Source organism: Mustela erminea, chromosome 1 (genome assembly GCF_009829155.1).
Source record: "Mustela erminea isolate mMusErm1 chromosome 1, mMusErm1.Pri, whole genome shotgun sequence".
Taxonomy (NCBI): domain Eukaryota; kingdom Metazoa; phylum Chordata; class Mammalia; order Carnivora; family Mustelidae; genus Mustela; species Mustela erminea.
Window position 1 is genome coordinate 90,621,868 of NC_045614.1, and position 20,585 is coordinate 90,642,452.

The 20,585-nt window shown below is 36.5% G+C and overlaps 1 long non-coding RNA gene across 1 annotated transcript in view; it reads left to right on the forward strand.

Moving 5' to 3' along the window:
* Positions 1–20,585, forward strand: part of LOC116584640 — an 82,901-nt gene that overhangs the window by 6,716 nt on the left and 55,600 nt on the right. The window contains exon 2 of the long non-coding RNA XR_004283269.1: positions 22–108. This is a non-coding gene — a long non-coding RNA (uncharacterized LOC116584640). The remainder of the gene's footprint in view (positions 1–21; positions 109–20,585) is intronic.

Sequence of the window (20,585 nt, forward strand, 5' to 3'; positions counted from 1 at the left end):
TGATTTTTTTTTTTTTTTTAGGAATTGGTGGAGGGAGGAGTTTAAAGCCTGGATGAGTACAAAGGTGAAACAAGAAACGAGCACAGATGCTCTGGGCAGGGACGTTGGGTAAGAATATTTTAAATACAAAGTGTCCATTCTTCATGATGTATGTTCTCTGAAGATAGAGTAGCCCTGGCCTTCTTACCTTGAACTAAATAACTACATAGATATATAGAAAGACTTGCTTTAAAAAGAGTTGTAATGGGTTTTCTTAAGAATATGATCACAAATGTCATAAGTGATAACCACGTACTAGAAGATCCTAAAGAAGACTACACGTTTTAGATATTTATTTAACAAGTGAAGTGGTTCTATTTTTCTGGAGCAGCTTTGGGGGTACAGGAAGCCAACTATTTTTTGCTTGCTGGAAAATGTCCCTTTGTTTCTGAAGTTCAGGGTTGTTCTTCCCTCTCCCCTTCCATCTTCAAATTCAGCTCTGAAGGTGAGTATAACCTTAATTTTTTTTTTTTATGGAAATACCCATTTTGAATCTGACAGCCTGTGTCCACTTCAGGCTGTCATTAGTGACTATCACTTTTTAGCCACGCTCACGACCCACATGCCAGGAAGCAGGCAAGGAGCAAGATTTAATCAGCCCCCATGAAGGAGAAATGCAGTCTTTACTGTACAAATTTGAAAAGAACATACCTTTTCTGACGTAAGTGAGACATTGAGAAAAGTCAGCTGAGATTTAGAGTTGTAAGAAAAAAACTTAATTTCTTCACAAGTTATTATGGATAAAAATGGTAAGTTTTAACTTTCAGAGTTTAAAATATAGGAGAGTTTATCTTTTAGATAAGATTTATTCATGATTATAAAATTTTACTAACTCTTAATAATACTAATGGGAGTTTTTATATTTGAGTTATATCCTCAATCTGTAAGTGAGTTGAGTTCCAGTGATTAATCTAATAATCTGATATTTAGTATTTCAAGCATATTTTCTCAAGAAACAATGTTAGACAAGGTGGTTATTGTTTCAGCTCAGCACACAGAATATTATTATGCTAAATGCAGAATAAATATAATTCAGGTGTCATTGTAACATGTATCCTATGGAATCATGCTTTCAGCATTTAAGTCAGATTATCTAGGACACATTCATCCTTGGGTTGTGAAATCTTAGATATCAGTCCTGCTCATATTTGTGACCTGTTAGATGCAATGAAGAAGATATCTACAGAAGGAAATAATAATAGAGTAGAAATACATGAAATAGAGATTGGAAAAACAGTAGAAAATATCAACAAAGATGAATGGTTGGTTTTTGAAAAGATAAACAGCATTGATAAACTTTTCATTAGACTAAGAGAAAAGGAGACTCAAAGAAAACAGAGAAGAAGCTCCTTGATGTTGGTCTTGGGCAATGATTTTTTTGGATATGATGCCAAAATCATAAGCAAGAATGCAAAAATAAACAAGTGGGATTACATCAAATCAAAAAACTTCTATACGGTGGTGCCTGGGTGACTCAGTCAGTTGAGCAACTGACTGTTGGTTTCAGTTCAGGTCATGATCTCAGGGTCATGACATTGAGCCCAGGCTCCATGTTCAGTGAGGAGACTGCTTAAGATTCTCCTTCTCCCTCTCCCTTTCCCTCTGTCCCTTCCCCTGCTTGTACTTGTTCTCTCTCAAATAAATAAATAAATAAATAAATAAATAACTCTTTTTTTTTTTTTTAAAGAAGCTTCAGTACAGCAAAAACAAAACAACCCTCCCCCCAAAAAAAGCAGCTCAACAAAATGAAAAGCCAACCTAAGGAATGAGAGAAAATATTTACAAACCTTATAACTGATAAGGGGTTAGTATCTAAAATATATAAGGAACTAAAATATAAAAATATACAAAATATTTATAACTTATATGACTCAATATCAAAACCATCAAATTTTAAAATGGGCAAAAGACCTGAACAGATGATTTTCCAAAGAAGTCATACAGTTGGTCAGCAGGTACATGAAAGGTGTTCAATACCACTAATCATAGAGAAATGCCAATCAAAACCACAATGAGATATCACCTCCCTCTTGTTTGGCTGTTCTCAAAAAGGCAAGAGGTACTAGGTATTGGCAAAGGTATGGAGAAAAGGGAACTCATTTGCCCCACTGTTGGTGTCATTATGGAAACCATATGGAGTTTCCTCAAAAAATTAATAGAACTACCAGCAATCCAACTTCTGGGTATATATCTGAATGAAATGGAATCTCAAAGAGAGAATCCTCACCTTGTGTTCATCACGACCTTACTCATAATAGCCACCATATGGAAATAACCTAAATGGATGAATACTGATGGATGAAAGAATAAAGAAACTGTGGTACACATACACAGTGGAATAGTATTCAGCCTTAAAGAAGGAAGTGCTGCCACAGATGAACTCTGAGGGCATTAAACTAAGGGTAAGAATCCAGACACAGAAAGACAAATATTGTATGATCTCACTTATATGTGGAATCTAAAAGAGTTGAATTCATTAGAGGCAGAAAGTAAAATGGTGGTTACCAGGGGTGGGGAGGTAAAGGAAATGGGTTGGTCAAAGGATATAAACTTTGCATTATAAGGTAAATAAGTTCTGGGGACTTAATATACAACATGGTGACTATGGTTAAGAATATTGTATACTTGAAATTTGCTAAGAGAGTAGATTTAAATGTTCTTACCATACACACAAAAATGGTAACTATATAAGGTGTTGGGTGTGTTAACTAACTTTATTGTGGTAGTTGTGTCACGCTATATATGTATATCAAATCAATACATTGTATATATTAAACTTACACAATGTTATTTTTCAGTTACATCTCAGTAAAGCTGGAAGAAACCCAAGATTCTGCTATATACTCATCCAAATAGCTAAAATAAAAAGAAAAAAAGGGCAATTCTAAGTGTCACAAGGACAAAAATTTGGAGTAACTGCAACTCTCCTCCAGTGTCTGGGGGAGTATAAATTGACACAAACCCTTTGAAAAATTGTTGGCCAGTATCTCTTAAAGCTGCATATCCTGCCTATCCTAGTTGTAGGCATAATCCTTACGGAAAAGCACCAAAAGAATGTGCAGAGTAATGTTAGTCCCTGCCCAGGAAGGTAAAGAGTAGTATTACTCATAACTACGCAAGTTCCCATCAATAGTAAAATAGAGGACTATATGGTGGTATATGGTCACAATAATAAAATGCATAAATTATGTCAATAAGAAGTAACACAGTTACATTTCACAGATGTTTGACAAAAGACACAGACACAATAAAGTTCATGTTTCATGATGTCATTAATAGTATATTCCAAAGCAGGCAAATGTAATGTATGATGGTCAAGGTCATAGAAATAATTTCCTTTGGCAATAGGGAGAAGGTCTGGGGGCTTCTAGGGTGCTTCTCCCTTTGATCTCTTCTGTAATCTGGAAGGTAGTAACATGAGTTGTTCACTTTATAAAAACTAGCTGAGATTTACACTTATGATTTGTGCACTTTTCTACATGTCTGCTAAATTTTGATAAAGAAAAATCTCTCTTAGATAAATGAGGACACCTATAGCCACAGGTCAAAGTGGGCACATTCCATTGGTCTGACACAGAGGCTTCAGCAGGGAGGGGATCTGGAAGAAGGGAGACGGAATAAGTTGTTATATAGTTTCCATTGTTTAGATTCTAGCAAGATCTTGTGCAAATTATTTGACTTTTTGCACTTTAGTTTTCTCATTTGAAAATGAAGACAATAGTGAGTCACTTCAAAGCAGCTTTAGACAGCCAAATGAGTAGTCTAACCTGTTAAAATTCATTTTATCTTGTTCCTCAGGGATTCAGAAACACACTACCTAATTGAGCTTAAATCTCTAAGTAACTTAGTAGGGTGACTCTAAAGAAAATTTGACAAGCCTGACAGATATATTTCATTCTCTGAAGGCTATTTGGACTGACAGACCAAGACTTAGTCTTCCTATGACAAAGAAAACACTGGCATATCTGCATCCTTAAGCACACATCACCACTATCCTAAAATCAGTGTCTCTTGACTGCTTTTGTGGCTGTTTCATGTTGAGAGTGATATTTGAAAGATACGATTTTATTGTCATCATGATGCCTGTGATGTCTTTGTTTCTATAGATTGTCTCTGTAAATTTCTGTTCTATAGCACTCTTGGGGTCTTTCTCCTTTTATAGAAACCTCCCTTAATATTTCTTGTAGGGCCAGCTTAGTGGTCACATGTTCTTTCAATTTCTGCCAGGCTTGGAAGCTCTTTATCTCTCCATCCTTTCTGAATGACAGTCTTGCCAGATAAAGTATTGCTGGCTGCATGTTCCTCTCATTTAGTACCCTGAATATATCTTACCAGCCCTTTCTGGCTTGTCAGGTCTCTGTGAGCAGGTCTGACGTTATTCTGATGTTCCTCCCTCTGTACCTAAGGAATCTCTTCCCCCTAACTGCCCTTAAGATGGTTTCTGTGGTTCCAAGATTTGTGAATTTTACTATTACATGCCAGGGCATTGATATATTCTCTTTGATTTTGGGAGGGGTCCTTTTTGTCTCTAGGACAAGAATGCTTGTTTCCTTCCCCAGATTAGGGAGGTTCTCAGCTACAATTTGCTCAAATATATCTTCTAGTCCTCTCTCTCTCTCTTTTTACCCACTCAGGGATCCTAGTGATTCTGACACTGGAATGTTTCATGGCATCGTTTATTTCTCTAATTCTGTTTTCATGGATTTTAAGGTGTTTGTTCCAGGCCTCCTCCTGTTCCTTCCTTTCTATCAGTGTATCTTCTAGATCACTAATTCATTCTTCTGCCTCCTTTACCCTAGCTGTTAGAGTATCTAACTTAGATTGGATCTCAGTTATAGCAGTTTTAAGTTTAGCCTGATTAGCTCTCATTTCTGCCCTTTAAGGTCAGAAAGTAGGTCTGCAAGAGAGGCCATTGTCTCTGGTTCTTTCCTTTGTTTGGAGTTCCTCCTCCTAGCATTCTGTTGATGGGTGGTTGAGGGAACGAACAGAGTTGAAAATAAATCAACCACAATCCTTGCAAGGTGCACTGTGGGAAAGTTTGAAGTGATTGGAAGCCACTGCCAAGAAAAACTCAGCCAAAATGAAATCCAAGAATGTGATTTATAAAGTTAAAAAGAAATAAAATAAAAAATAAAAAAGGGAAAAGAGGGGGTGGCGAGGTAAGGGGGGGCTTTAATCTCTTAATGTGGGTGAGGTAGGGTTTTCAGTTCTCTCTTTTTTAAAAAGATTTTATTTGACACAGAGAGAGATCACAAGTAGGCAGAGAGGCAGGCAGAGAGAGAGAGGGGGAAGCAGGCTCCCTGCTGAGCAGATAGCCCCATGCAGGGCTCAATCCCAGGACTCTGGGATCATGACCTGAGCTGAAGGCAGAGGCTTTAACCCACTGAGCCATTTTGTTCTCCTTGTTAGAGAACACTACTTCCCAGAGTTATAGAGAAAGTAAAACTGGTGTGTGTGTGTATGTGTGTGTATAACTGAATACGAAAAGAAGGACTACATTGAAGCTTATATATGTATCTATATCTGTATATATATAAAAGAAAAAGAAAAAAGTGTATGTATGAAACACTAGAATTTAAAAAGTTACTATGGAATATGTTGTATTAAACATCTTGTTGAAATGCTAAGTGAGTACAAAGAAAAAAGAACAAAGAAGAAACATGAACAAGAATAGAAAAAGTTGTGTCTAAGAAATACACAGGTCGTGAGGCAACACAAGGAATTCAGTATACTCTTTTCCCCTGGTGCTGGGGTTTTACAGTTTTGTGGGGACCTTCAGGTTGTCATCCTCTTGTTCTTCCAGCTTGTCTCTTGGGGGAGAGGCCTGCCATACTGTTTTTCAGTCAGTCCTACTTGGGCAATGTTGCCCTTCTCTGTGTCAAGGGGATGGGCTCCATGGAAACTGGTTTTGGGGCTTTTGTTCTCTGGTAGTTTTTTGTGCCTTTTCGAAGCATCAGGGCAAAGGAAAAAGTCTGCACCCAGACCTCTGCCCCAGAGGAGAGAGCCACAGTCTGCTTCTCTCAGAACCCTCCAGAACGGTCTCCCTCTGTGAACACCACAGCTTCCCACAGGCAGTGCACACCCCTAGTAATCCCAGGCCCCCACTTGTCCCTGCCCCCCTGTGGTACGGAAACCATGAGTGATCCCATTCTGGGTGTGTATGGACAGTGGTGACAATGGCTGTAGCAGCGGCCAGACCCCCAAGTGTACAGGCACAGGTCTGCACAAGTGACCACCCTGGTCCCTGCATTTGTCCCTAAGCTCTCAGATTCTGTTGGAGTGCTGTTATCAGGTGCTTCCGGTCCCCCCACCTCCAACCCTCTCTAAGCTATCGCTGGTCTCCAGGCATGGGACGCTTTTGCCCTGGGGTATTATTTTACTTTCTAGTGTGTAGCTTCTGGTGGCCTGCTCCTCTTTTGGTTTATCCTGGGATATCTGTCTATGCAACCACAACCCCCTCCTTTGTAACTCTGGACTAAAGATCTGCCCCCATAGAGATCCAAACATATAATCTTACATGTCAGGCTGATTTCGTGGGTGTTCAGACTGGCTTGGTAGATATCCTGCTAAATTCAGGGGACTGGTTGAAATGGAGTCTCCCACTCTTCTGCCATCTTACCCCTCCTCCTGTCAGACTTCTTTTGAGCAGCACCTGAGTTGTCTTCCATACGACAGTTTTTCAGATGACAACAGATTCACAAATCAAATTGAACCAAACCAAACAAAAAGCCACACACACAAAAAAATTACCCCGCAAATGGAGGAAATGGTTATTTTTCATGGTGCAGGAAAGAGAACCATTTTAGTCTGAACAAATCATTACTTGGCAGCACAAAACTACAGGGTATAGCAAATAGGGAATAGTTTGCCTAATCACTTTTTATTACATAATTAATGTTTTCTCCATTCCTGTATTATGCAGGGGGTCTTCCCCAAACTGTGTCTTTGGCTTTTCTCCCAGTTTGTTTGGGTTTTGAGTAGCCCCAACTTCAGCCACAAGGTTAGTGGCAGTCTGTGTACAAGTGACATTTAAATCTACCCTCCTACCCTTGAACTTCTCCTTTTTGTCCATTTTTGCGTTGTGTTTTGTCAAGTGTACTTCCACTGGATGCTCATTTGCAATTCAAATTATATCTGGGGAAAGCTCATCTTTTAATCTTTTCCATAGAAGGATAAGCCACAGTCTTTTTTCTCATACTACTTAATCTTCAAATCAGGCAATTAAGTAACATTCATGACCTACCAATAGGGTCTCTCCACCTTCACAAAGCCAGTTATGCAAATTTACATGATTCTGTCACTAGGAGGTTTCCAGAGATTCAGGTTCACTGCCCTTGCCTTGCCCTATGCCTCCTACAGGTTAATTTTGATCCTTGGTGATTATCCATAATTTCCCTTTAGAGTAGTTTAAAAATACCACCTAAAAAGAAACTTCAGATTCACTTAAAATCCACTCCTGTCTTTCTCCAGTATATACTATTTGTTACTTGGGATTATTAACTTTCTCACTAGAGGATTTTAGATTTTTATGTCATCTTTTTCATCTTTGTGGTTTTAGAACCGCAATAATATTGCCAAGAATAATGGAGCTATATTTCCACCATAGCACACTCTCCAGCATTGGTCCTTTCCAGTTAATCCCTGAAGCTTTCTAAAATTTTGGCATAATAGAAGGAATAAAAAGCAGTGAGCTATACCAGTCTTTGAATCCCAGGTTTGCCATTTTCTAGCAGTGTGACTTTTGATAAGTTACTTTACCTCTCTGAACCTTTTTTCTGTTAGTCTTTTCTGTTAGTTTCTTTCTTTCTTTCTTTCTTTTTTCCTTAATAGTAAAATGCAGTAGCCTCATAGACTGCCTTTTTTTTTTTTTCAATATACCATATCCTGGTGATTTTAGTGTGTGTGTGTGTGTGTGTGTGTATGCCTATTTATTTATTTATTTTTCAATATTAGTCTTTTTTTTAAATTATATTTTATTTTTTCAGTGTTCCAAGATTCATTGTTTGTGCACCACACCCAGTGTTCCACGCAATACGTGCCCTCCTTAATACCCACCACAGGCTCTCCTGTCCCCAACCTTAAATTTGGGGGAGTACCTGAGGCTCATTTGTTAAGTGTCTGCTTTTGGCTCAGGTCATGATCCCCAGGGTCCTGGGATCCAGCCCTGCATCAGGTTCCTGCTTGGCAGGAAGCCTTCTTCTCCCTTTCCCGCTCCCCTTGCTTGTGTTCCCTCTCTCACTGTCTCTCTCTCTGTCAAATAAATAAATAAAATCTTAAAAAAAATTAAATTTGATTTCAGTGGTGACTGAGCTTTATTTAGCATGATCCCTTCCCATTCACTTTTCTCTCCCTTCCCCTCTGATCCTCTGTGCTCTTTCTTATGTTCCACAAATAAGTGAAATCATATAATTGTCTTTCTCCGCTTGACTTAGCATAATCCCCTCCAGTTCCATCTATGTCACTGTAAATGGTAGGTATTCATCTTTTCTGATGACTGAGTAATATTTCATTGTATATATGAACCACATCTTCTTTATCCATTCATCTGTTGAAGGACATCCCATCTCCTTCCACAGTTTTGCTAATGTGAACATTGCTGCTATAAACATTGGGGTGCATGTGGCCCTTCTTTTCATGACATCTGTATCTTTGGGGTAAATACCTAATAGTGTAATTGCTGGGTTGTAGGATAGCTCTATTTTTAACTTCTTGAGGAAACTCCATACTGTTTTCCAGAGTAGCTATCCTACCTTGCATTCCCACCAACAGTGTAAGAGGGTTTCCTTTCTCCACATCTTCACCAACTTTTGTTGTTTCCTATTTTGTTAATTTTGGCCACTCTAACTGGTGTAAGGTGGTATCTTCTTGTGGTTTTGATTTGTATTTTCCTGATGGCAAGTGATGTGAGGCATTTTTCCATGTGTCTGTTAGCCATTTGTATGTCTTCTTTGGAGAAGTGTCTGTTCATGCCTTCTGCCCATTTCTTGACTGGATTTTTTGGTTTTGGGGTGTTAAGGTTGATAAGTTCTTTATACATCTTGGATAACAGCCCTTTATCCATTATTTCATTTGCAAATATCTTCTCCCATTCCATGGGTTGCCTTTTAGTTTTACTGACAGTTTTCTTGCCATGCAGAAGATTTTATCTTGATGAAGTCCCAATAGTTCATTTTTGCTTTTGTTTCTCTTGCCTTTAGAGACATGTCTTGCAAGAAGTTGCTGTGGCTGAGGTTGAAAAGGTTACTACCTATGTTCTCTTCTAGGATTTTGATGGATTCCTGTCTCACATTGAGGTCTTTCATCCATTTTTAGTTTATCTTTGTGTATGATGTTAGAAAATGGTCCAGTTTCATTCTTCTGCATGTAGCTGCCCAGTTTTCCCAGCACCATTTGTTGAAGAGACTGTCTTTTTTCTACTGTATATTCTTTCCTTCTTTGGCAAAGGTTAGTTGATGATAGAGTGGAGGTTCCATTTCTGGGCTCTCTATTCTGTTTCATTGATCTACAGGTCTGTTTTTGCACTGGTATTATGCTGTCTTGGTGATCATAGCTTTGTAATATAGCTTGGAATCAAGCAACATGATGCCCCCCAGGTTTGTTTTTCTTTTTCAACATTTCCTTGGTGATTTGGGACTTTTCTGGTTCCATACACATTTTAGGATTTTTTGTTCTCAGCTCTGTGAAAAATGTCGATGGTATTTTGATAGGGATTGCATTGAATGGTAGATTGTTCTGGTTCTTTATTCTAGAAACTACATAACACATATGAAAGAAATTGAGAAAGACACAAAGAGATGGGAAAAATTCAATGCTCATGGATTGGAAGAATAAACATTGTTAAAATGTCAATGTAATAGGTTTTTAAAAAAAATTCTATGCTAAGTAGTTAGTATGTTTTCTTAAAACAGATGGTGGCCCTTCATCAAGAAATTTCGATTATCTTGAAATCTTTTTCATGTTATAATAATACCAATATTTTCTTTTCTTTTTTTTTTAACTTACATTTTATTTTAAATAACTGTATTCATGTAATACAAGGAACGTACAATTTGAGAGTTCTACTGACATGTGTTTACTGCTCCACTCTCTCTGAAATTATTTTTTTTGTGAGATTTTCATTCTTTGGTTGGTGGAAAGATTTAAACATTATTTGTTTACACAGGCAAAAATCATAGACCCTCATTTTAAGATTTCTTGGGGGTGTTTATGAAGAATTTCTTGAGTTGTCTCCCTATTTAGATTGGTGTCCTGTTGGTATTGTGTGGAGAAATATTAGGGAGATCAGCATCTTACAAAAATGACAAATTTTCTGATATTCCCCCCATCTCAAAGTATTCTCTTTGTGCATGTAGACAGTGGTTTATTATGAAAGGATATAATCCAGATGAAAGAGATGCATAAGGCAAGGTATGTGGGAAGCGATGTAGAGTTTCCATGCCTTTGCCAGGCATGCCACTCTCCCCAAATCGCCACATGTTCACCAACCCTGAAACTCCCAATTATCTTGAAATTTTATATGTGGAACATCTGTGATGTCAATTACTTCTACTCATCTTTCTCTGTGTGTGTGTGTGTGTGTGTGTGTGTGTGTGTGTGTGTATGTGTACCTACAAACACATGATTCTCTTTAAAAGATTTTGTTATAAAGTAATATATTCATGTGAGGTAATCTCTGAGCTACTTTGGGAGATGCAGTTACTAAGAGTACAAAAATTCTTAATTCTAGTATGGTTTCACAGAATATTGCTGTGGTAAAGTTTCAGAGGACAAAACCACATCTATCAAATCCTATTTTCTTGGATTATGAACAAACATTCTTTGAGTAAATTAGATCCTTCTTCAATAAAATTTCAGGTTTCCCATCATCTAAAAAGTGATTTTTGCCATTCTTCCCTCTGCATTAAATTATGCTGAATACTTCAGCCTCTTAGAGTAAATTGGCTTCCCCAGAACTACCTGTGTTTTTGAAATTACTTTTCTTTCTGTAGAAGTAATTTCTATACATTATTGAACTCTATCAAAAAGTTTCTATCCTGGGTAATTTTTCTTTATCCTGGGTAACTTCATAGATTTAAATATAATAGTTTCACAAGCTGTATATAAATTGACAGTTTTTTTGGTAAGTACTCATGAGTTAGTTAAAAAATATTTTTCCTCTTTGTTTTTTTTTTAATCAAAATAAACTGAAGACCTATATCTAGCAGATGCTGCAGTTCTACTTCTATTTAAAAGGGAAAATATGTACCTACCTTACCTTCATTTAGATCAGTCAAGTATTTTAAACTTGTTCCATCTTTACGTATGAACTTGTTAAGTGTACATTTATATATTAATCTTTTAGTGGTTCTCTCTAAACATTTCAACACATACGCTTGGTTTATTAGAGTTTATCATAAATTAGGACTTTTAACACTTCTCAGATAATGAAAGTATTTAAAAACTTGAACTTCATTTATTCCCCTTTGACTTTTATGTTTTTGTTATGCATTTTATCTTTATATATATTTAAAATCCTATGACAATTTTTTTATATAGTGGATATTCATTCATATTTATGCCACTTTTACCTTTTCTTTTGCAATTACTACATTCTCTGCTTCCCTCTGGGGTCATTTTTATTCACTTGAAAAACTCGCTTTTGTATTTTCTTTTAGGGAAAGTCTGCTGATGACAATTTTTCTCCATTTTTATTTTTCTTAAAACACCTTTATTTCATTTTCTTTTTCAAAGGATATGTTTATTGAGTTTATATTTTATACAGTTTATTGAGTATATTATATTTATAGAAAGTATTGTAGGCTGGCAGCTTCTTCTTTCAGCATCTTAAAATGTGTTATTCCATTGATTTCTACTTTCATTGTGTATGTTTGATAGTCAACTATAAGCCTCATTGCTGAGCCCTTAAAGATAATGTCCATCCTGTGTCTGCCCCATCTGGCTGATTTTTGATTTTCTCTTTATTTTTCATTTTCAGCAGTTTGGCTCTCATTTTTTAAAAAAGATTTATTTATCTATTTGAAAAAGGGAGAGAGAGCAAGCATGAGCAGGAGGGGCAGAAAAAGAGGGAGAGAGAATCTTAAACCTGATACAGGAATTGATCTCACCACTGTGTTATCACAACCTGAACCAAAACTAAGAGCCAGATGTTTAACTGACTGAGCCACCCAGATGCCCCTGGTTATGACTTTTTGTTGTTGTTGTTGCATACTGTTGGGATTTTAGAGTTTCTTCAGCCTAAATCTTGATATTGATCATCTTTATAAATTCTCAACCAATCATTCTTTGATTCAAATATTGTTTAAAAAACAAAACCAAACCAAAAAACCCACAATTTTTTTTAAACCAGATCTCTCTCTCTTGTTATTCTGACTCTTTGATTAAATCTATATTTGATGGGGCGCCTGGGTGGCTCAGTTGGTTGAGTGACTGCCTTCGGCTCAGGTCATGATCCCGGACTTCTGGGATCGAGTCCCCCATCAGGCTCCCAGCTCCTTGGGGAGTCTGCGTCTCCCTTTGACCTTCTGCTCTCTCATGCTCTCTCTCACTCATTCTCTCGCAAATAAATAAATAAAATCTTTTTTTTTAAAAAAGTATATTTAACTTTTGACCTTATCTGATAAGCTTCTTATCTGTTTTCTGCAGTTTCCATTTTTTTAAGGTTTTATTTATTTGACAGATAGAGATCACAAGTAGGCAGAGAGGCAGGCAGAGAGAGGAGAAAGCAGGCTCCCTGCTGAGTAGAGAGCCTGAATGTGGGACTTGATCCCAGGACCCTGGGATCATGACCTGAGCCAAAGGCAGAGGCTTTAACCCACTGAGCCACCCAGGCGCCCTTGCAGTTTCTGTTTTTTAAATTCTCCCTGTGCTTCAGTCTGGATATTTTATACTGAACTAATCTCTTTCACTAATCTTCACATATACTGAATTTAATCTGCCTTTAGAATCATGGTTAATTTTCATAATTATTCATTTATTTATTTGTGCTTATTTATGCTAGAATTTTAATTCCTTCAAGTAGAGTCCAATCCTTTCATAAAAGTCCCCATATTGTCATCTATTTTCTTGAACATATTAGTTTCCTAGAATACTCACTGGACCAAATGACTTTAGTGGAAAATAAGTCTGCTGAAAGATGGCTGCTGCCCTGGCCTATTGAATCTCATTTCTACAAGTGGGAACACTAAACACAAGATATAAAGGTTAGAAGTAATGAGAATTATATATAGCAAAAGAAAGGATGACCTGTATTTATAACATAAAATGGTTATAGAATTTAAATGCTGAATAACACTTTAGTGATAATGTCAGCTAAACCCACCACAGTGCCTGATGTCTTACACCTAGTGAATGCTCAGGATGAATGCTCAGGAAGTCTATATAATGAATGCATACTCTAGATGAGTAAATCAAGCCTGGATGACCTGCCCAAGAAACATTCTGAAAGCAAACCCAAAATGGAGCTCAGTTCAGGAGATTGTCACAGAATTGTCATCTCTATAAAGATCTTCCATTGACACATGTCATTTTCCTTCATTTATTAGTTTTTTTTAAAAAAGATTTTATTTATTTATTTGACAGACAGAGATCACAAGTAGGCAGAGAGGCAGGCAGAGAGAGAGAGGAGGAAGCAGGCTCCCTGCTGAGCAGAGAGCTCGATGTGGGGCTCGATCCCAGGACCCTGAGATCATGACCTGAGCCAAAGGCCCACTGAGCCCCCCAGGTGCGCCTAATAGAATTTTTTATTATAAAAATTTAAAACATATACAAAGTAAAGAGAATGATTTACATATGCAGGGTAATGAAGCCCATGAACCTATCACCAAAGTTCAAAATTGTTCAACATTCTAATTATTATTTTTCTGTAATTGTTGTTTTATTGATTCCTTTACCCACTCACCAACCCTCAGTTTATAATTTTTTTAACAAAATTTTTGAGGGAGAATTTACAAACATTGAAAAGAGAAATCTATCTATTAGTACAATATTGGCAAGTAGATCTACTCATGGAACTGCACTATTATGGAGTGAATTGTGTCTCCTTAAAATTCAGTTTGAAGCCCTAACCCCCAATGTAATTGTTTTTGGAGATAGGGCCTCTAAAGAGATAATAAAGATTAAGTGAGATCATCAAGCTGGGATGTTGATCTGGTGGGACAGGTGTCCTTATAATAAGCAGAAGAGACACCAGACATCGATCTCTGCACACAGAAAGGAAGGGTCATGTGAACACATAGCCAGATGGTGGCCTCCTACAGGGCAGGAGAAGAGGCCTTAGAATGAAACCAAACTGGTCAGCACTTTGATCTTGGAATTCCAGTCCTCAGTTTACATACCCTGGTGATTAATGATGTAGAACTTTTTTTTTTATGTGCTCATTGGCCATTTGCATATTTTCCTTTGTGAAATATCTGCTGTGTGTTTGCCTATTTTAAATCATTTACTATTATTATTATATTCATTGTATGTTCCAAATAAAAATTCTTTTTTTTTAAATTTAAAGATTTTATTTATTTATTTGAAAAAAAGTGAAAGAGATCACAGAGGGAGAGGGAGAACCAGATTCTCCACTGAAAGGAGAGCCCAGGTGGGACTTGATCCCAGGACTCTGGGATTATGACCTGAGCCAAAGGCAGTCCTTAACCGAATGAGCCCCCCAGGTGCCCCTCCAAATTTAAGCTCTTTATCAACCATATGACTTGTAGATATTTTCTATAAGTCTGTGGCTTTTTCTTAATTCTGTCTTTTGATGAGCACAAGTTTTAAATTTTGACAAAGTCTAATTTATCAAAATTTACTGCTATGGTTATCACTTTTTGCATTCTGCCTAAGAAATCTTTGTCTACTCTCAGGTTATGAAAATATTCTCCTATGTTTCTTTGAAAGGCTTATGGTTTTATTTGTATGTTGTAGTCTGTGATTTGTCTTAAATATTAACAAGCTTGAGGTCACATTGTGACCCTTTCAACTTGCCCCCACAGTATTTCATCAGTCTTTTCATATGTCACTGAAAATACCTCATGAATTCTATTAGGGGCCATATAAATTTCTCTACTGTGGGTATGCCATAATTTATTTAATAATTTATTTATTTATTTATTCATGATTTATTTTTGGACCATTAAGTTGTTTTCTCTCTTTTTTCTGTTATAAATACTATTTGTAATGAAATGGGCTTTTTTTTTTTTTTTGGCGTAAATGTGCATTTTGGGTAATCTTTTCTTGGATGCTTCCTAGAAGGGGAATTACTGGGCCCTAGAGGATGGAACATCTTTAAGACCCTTAATACACGTTATATTCCCAAATTGCCTTCCAGGAAGGAATGTGACGACTTAGATCCCCTCCAGCAGCATATGAGAATAGGTACCTCACCATATCCTCTGATTGAGTATTAGCCCTCTGTAAATCTTTTCCTTTGACATATTAAGAACAGTAGTTCTTGCAGTGTCAATTTGTATTTCTTTCATTATTAGTGAGTTAGAACTTTAAAAAAAATTTTAAATTTTAATTCCAGTATAGTTAACCTGGTGTTAGTTTCACTATACAATATAGTGATTCTTCCAATTCTATACATTACTTAGTGCTCATTGTGTTAAGTGTGCTCTTTAAATGAGTTTGGACTTTTAAAATAGAATTTTTAAGCTTGCTTTCCTTATTTTTGAATAGCCAATTCATATTCTATGCTCACTTACTCATGACTTATTTGTAGAGCTCCTACCTTTATTTCCTATTGGTTTGTTTCAGAAATGTATGTATTAAAGATATTAGTCTCATTTTATTTTATTGTATGCTTATACAATTGTTAGTGTTTGCTTGTGATTTTTGCTTATGATTTTTGATTTTGTTAGTGATTGTAGCCAAAATTTTTGTCAGTACTATAAAGATATTTGGGAATATACCAATTAAAAAATTTTAGAGCCAGAGGAAAGTAGTAGAGCCAGTAGTGGTGAGTAAAGCATGATGGCTTTCACTGGGAAGGCAGAGTAAGGACTTTTGTATTTGACATGTCCAGAGATTACTCTGTATTCATGAGCAGGTCCCATGGTTATCCTCTGTTTGTTTCCCCATGTATAAAATACAACTAACACTATATACCTACAGCTTAATACTAAAAGTTTATGTGAGTTCTGGATGATAGTATAGGATAATTAAATACAAAGTATTATGCCTATAAGCTATTTTAGCTTACATAGTGTGTGCTGACCCATTTTTCTTTCTTTTCGTATATTTGTAAGAGATAAAAATGTCATACAAATGCATGTATCATTTCACTTTTATGACAAAAGTAAATTTATTATATTTAAGATAAACAGTTCCCTAAAAGGAAAGATGTGTTAGTGAAAGCAGATTCAATTGCCATTGTGTGTAGTACCTTAGGAAAATTGAGGAAGAAAGAAAAGTCTTAATAATTAAGAGGGTGATTTCTAAAGAGACGCTTTGCGTCAAACACAGTTCTGCTTTCTAAAATCTTACCATGAGCAGCTACTCCCCTTTGTAGGTAATACCAGAAATCACTAATATTTATTATGGACTCAAACCATCTTATGTATATCCAATTGCCTCCTTTAGATTATAAAATCATAGTCTCATGGAGTTGTAGACCTCGAAGATTGGAAGACTATCTTGTCTAGTTTTATTGTTGTGAGAACTGAGGCCCAAGGAGTTTTAGTATTTTTCTCAAGAACTAGTATTTCCTAAAAATTAATGCCAGAGCCCAGAAGACACCTAAAATCTTTTGCTTCTACTGTGAAGTTTTCTTATAGCTTTATGCTGAGTAAAGGAAGTTAGTAAGTAAAATTTAAAAAGCAATGCTACCTCGTTTAAAAAAAAAATACCTCAAAATTTGTACTTTTTAGGCTAAGATCCATTTGTCTAAGAGCCACTTTCTTGTTCTAAAGCAAGGACTTTATTATGTTCTAATATAATAGGATAGAAACTACCAAACCCTAGCAAGTGGAAAATTGTGTGTTTAAAAAGGGATGCAGAGGGGTTCCTCATTCGTTCAGTTGGTAAGAGCATGCAGCTCTTAATCTTTGGGGTCACAAGTTCAAGTCCCACATTGGGTGTAGAGCCAACTTAAAAAAAAAAAGAGATGCAAATTATGACTTTCAGAGAGTTTGCCATTTTCTTATAGAATGGATTCTGCTTTACAAGGCTTTCTCCCAGATGTCAGAAAGCAACATTTTTGGAAGTATTTTCCATTTGCTACTTAAGAAAAATGTATACATCTGAAAACTTCTTTTTAAATTTACTTTAGAGGAAAAAAATATCTGCTGCAAGACTCTTCTGCTTATTTGTGAAAAATGAATCGTCATTTCATTTTAGAATGAGGTAAACAAAGCCATAATAAAGCCTTGCTCAGAACTGTCAGAGAGGCATACAGCTTTTAAATCAGAAGGAAAGCTCAATGCTTTTTTATGGCAAACTAAGTAGTTGAAATGATGAATTAAAAAAATAAACATTCTAGTGTTACAGTGATAAACATGCTATCTAGACTCTTGTTAACTACTGCAGAGCGTGACGAATGGAACTGGTCCACTGACCTTTGTAGAATGAAACCCTTTCTGTAGGCTTTGTGGAAAGCCTGTTATTATCTAGATTTATTTTAAGTTAGATGGACTGTTGTTTGGACAAAATGTAGTTCTAGTAGCTATCTAAAAAATGGACCCAACTAGATGCTATTAATTTAGTCACTTCCCCTTGCAAACATATTTCATGTGCACATGAGTGTCTATGTAGAGATACTGGAAGATAAGCAAGTCTGAAGCTTTGGGGGAATCTTTCTGAAAATTAATCAGGAAGTAAGATATTGAATACAGGATTTTTAAAGTTAGTCAATATATTTAACTCAGTGAGCCAGCTTAGCAGAGTTGCCCATTTTTTCCTGTCATACTCTTCTACAGAACATTAAAGTATTCTAATTAGATTCTCCCGGAATAAACTACAGTACCAATACTGGCAGTTACTTTCCCCGGTTTATTGAATTAAGTGTCTATTGTTTGTGTTTTGAAAACTTGGACTAGTGACTATGCAGCTGATATAAATGAATTGGTGCAGGCTTTTTCACTGTGAGTCCACTTCAGAGGTGAATAAGCTTGGCTCTGGAGGGAGAGGGTTGAGCTTCTTAGCAGGCTGCAAGGGCTCATGGCAGAGTGCTGGTTGTCTAGAATTCTTTTTCTGGTGCCAGATCCCTAGATATACCTTTCTGCTCTAATACTAAGAAAGAATTCATCTGTAGAAGCACTGGGCAAAGGTAAAGCTTGGTGCTTTCATTGTGTCACATTTTTCTTAATGAAAATGGAAATAGAGATGTTATTAAATAACTGCATTGACCAAACAGTTATTTTCTGGGGATTTAACTCAGCAGGGAATCTATTATAGTTTCCCCTTCCTAGGTCAAAAGAAATATTCCAACAGTGCTTAGGAGATTTTGAAGTACACTCCACAACTCCCAAAAGAGAATTATAAAATCATAAATAGGATCACTTAACTAATGTTTAGAGTGAAGAAATGCAGATCCTATTCTAACAAGCTTTGATATTAACTTGACATGTGTCTCACTCAGGTCAGAATTATTTTTTGGCAATATGCTTTGTGACGCTTAAAGAAAAGATTGATGACTGTGTCAGGAGCAGCATCAAAGGGTCCTGCTGGCATAGAGCAGCAGAGTGAAATGAGGACACATATATTCTACAGGGAGAAAGATGGTCCATGACAAATATTAAAATAATGTGACCACTACATGGTAACTACTTTGCAATTTTTGCCCCTGAATGGAGCTTCTTGTTAAGCAAGAAAAGACAAAATATCCAAATGTGAGACTGTTTAAGAATTTAAATAAAAGTCCAGAAAGAAATAGAAAGACAAGCAAGATGACAATGGTCATTCAGAGGCGTGACTGTCACCTAATTTCCTGATGATTATGTTATTTTATTATTGATTATATTATTGGTCTTTTAAAAAAAATCCTTTCAGCCACTTTATGTCTTTTGTTCAGAGACTTAAGTCCATTTACATTTAAAATAATTATTAGAGGTATTAAGATGGCAGAGGAGTAGGGGGATCCTAAGTTTGTCCTTCGAATACAACTAGGTAGTTATCAAATCATTTTGAACACCTGAGAAATCAATTGGGTTCTGAGAAAACAAATACTATAAGTCTACAAGTAGAAAAGTGACCATCTTTTGGAAAGTAAGAGGTGCAGAGACTCAGATCTGGTGTGATATAGCTGTGGATATGGTGGCAGGGAAGGAGTCTGCTAATGAGGGTTCTGCAAAGGATTACAAGCAGTGGAGCACAAAATCAGAACTTCTGGAAGTCTGTTACACTAGGATCATGCCTGGCTGAAAGGTGCTCCGGTGGCAAAATGGGGCAGAATCCCAAGTGTGACACTGTGATCTGAGGATCCCCTGGATTGCAAGAAGAACTGATGACACCTAAGTGCAGCCCTGTTCCCAGGCATAGGAATGTGGAAGCTGGCTGAGAACACTGAGTCTAGGTGCTGACTTTCTGCTGTGTTGCAATAAACTCTGAACTGCTGTATGGTCCTGTGACCACTTTCCTGGTATGGGTTGGCAAAAGGGAGAGGAGTCTGATGGAAACTGGGAGACAAGAATGATTTATTGCTCTTCTTTGAGGACTCACTGAAGAGTGGAGGGCACGGATTTTCAGCAGTGGCGCTAGAGAGTTGGGGCTCTGCCATATTCATCTCACCCATTAGTGCTGAAAGCCTTCAGGGAGCAAAACAGCTCCACCTAGTGGAGTCTGGTGCTGCTTACATCAAATCCTGTGCGGTGCTGTGGAGGTGCCTTTCCACTAGGGCAAGTCCTCCTGAGAATAAGCACAACAGACCCCTTCCCCAGAGGACTAGCACAAGCAACTCACTGGCACCAATTACTGATACAGAGGGCTGCAAAGCTTCAGCTCTGGGGGAAAATAGTATCCTTTGTACTTCTAGTCTTTGTTTTTAAATTATTATTTCAGTTATTTTCTTACTTTTTCAATTCTTTTTCTCTTTTTAATTGTAATTTTATATATCCTATATATATGTTTCCTTTCATTGTATTATATATATAATATATATTTATATATAATATATATATTTCATATATATGTATATGAAATACAATGAAAGAGAACATCTTTCTTTCTTTCTTTCTTTCTTTTTTCTTTCTTATTTTGGGATCTAGATTCTTTTAACAAACACACCAGCACACATCCAGGATCTAATTTGTTTTGTATTGTTTTTATTGTTGTTTTTGTTTTTTCTTTTTCTTTCTTTTCTTTTCTGGAAAAAATGACAAGAAGGAGAAATTCACCCCATAAGAAAGAACAGGAGGTAATACTCAGAGACAAGAATTTAATTTAGATAGAAATAAGATGTCTGAACTAGAATTAAAACATTGCTTATAAGGATATTATCTGGGCTTGGAAAAAGCAAAGAATACACTAGAGAATCCCTTACTGTGGAGATAAAAGAACTAAAATCTAGTCAGGCTGAAATTAAAATTGCTTTAACCAAATTGCAGTCTCAAGAGGAGGCCATAAAA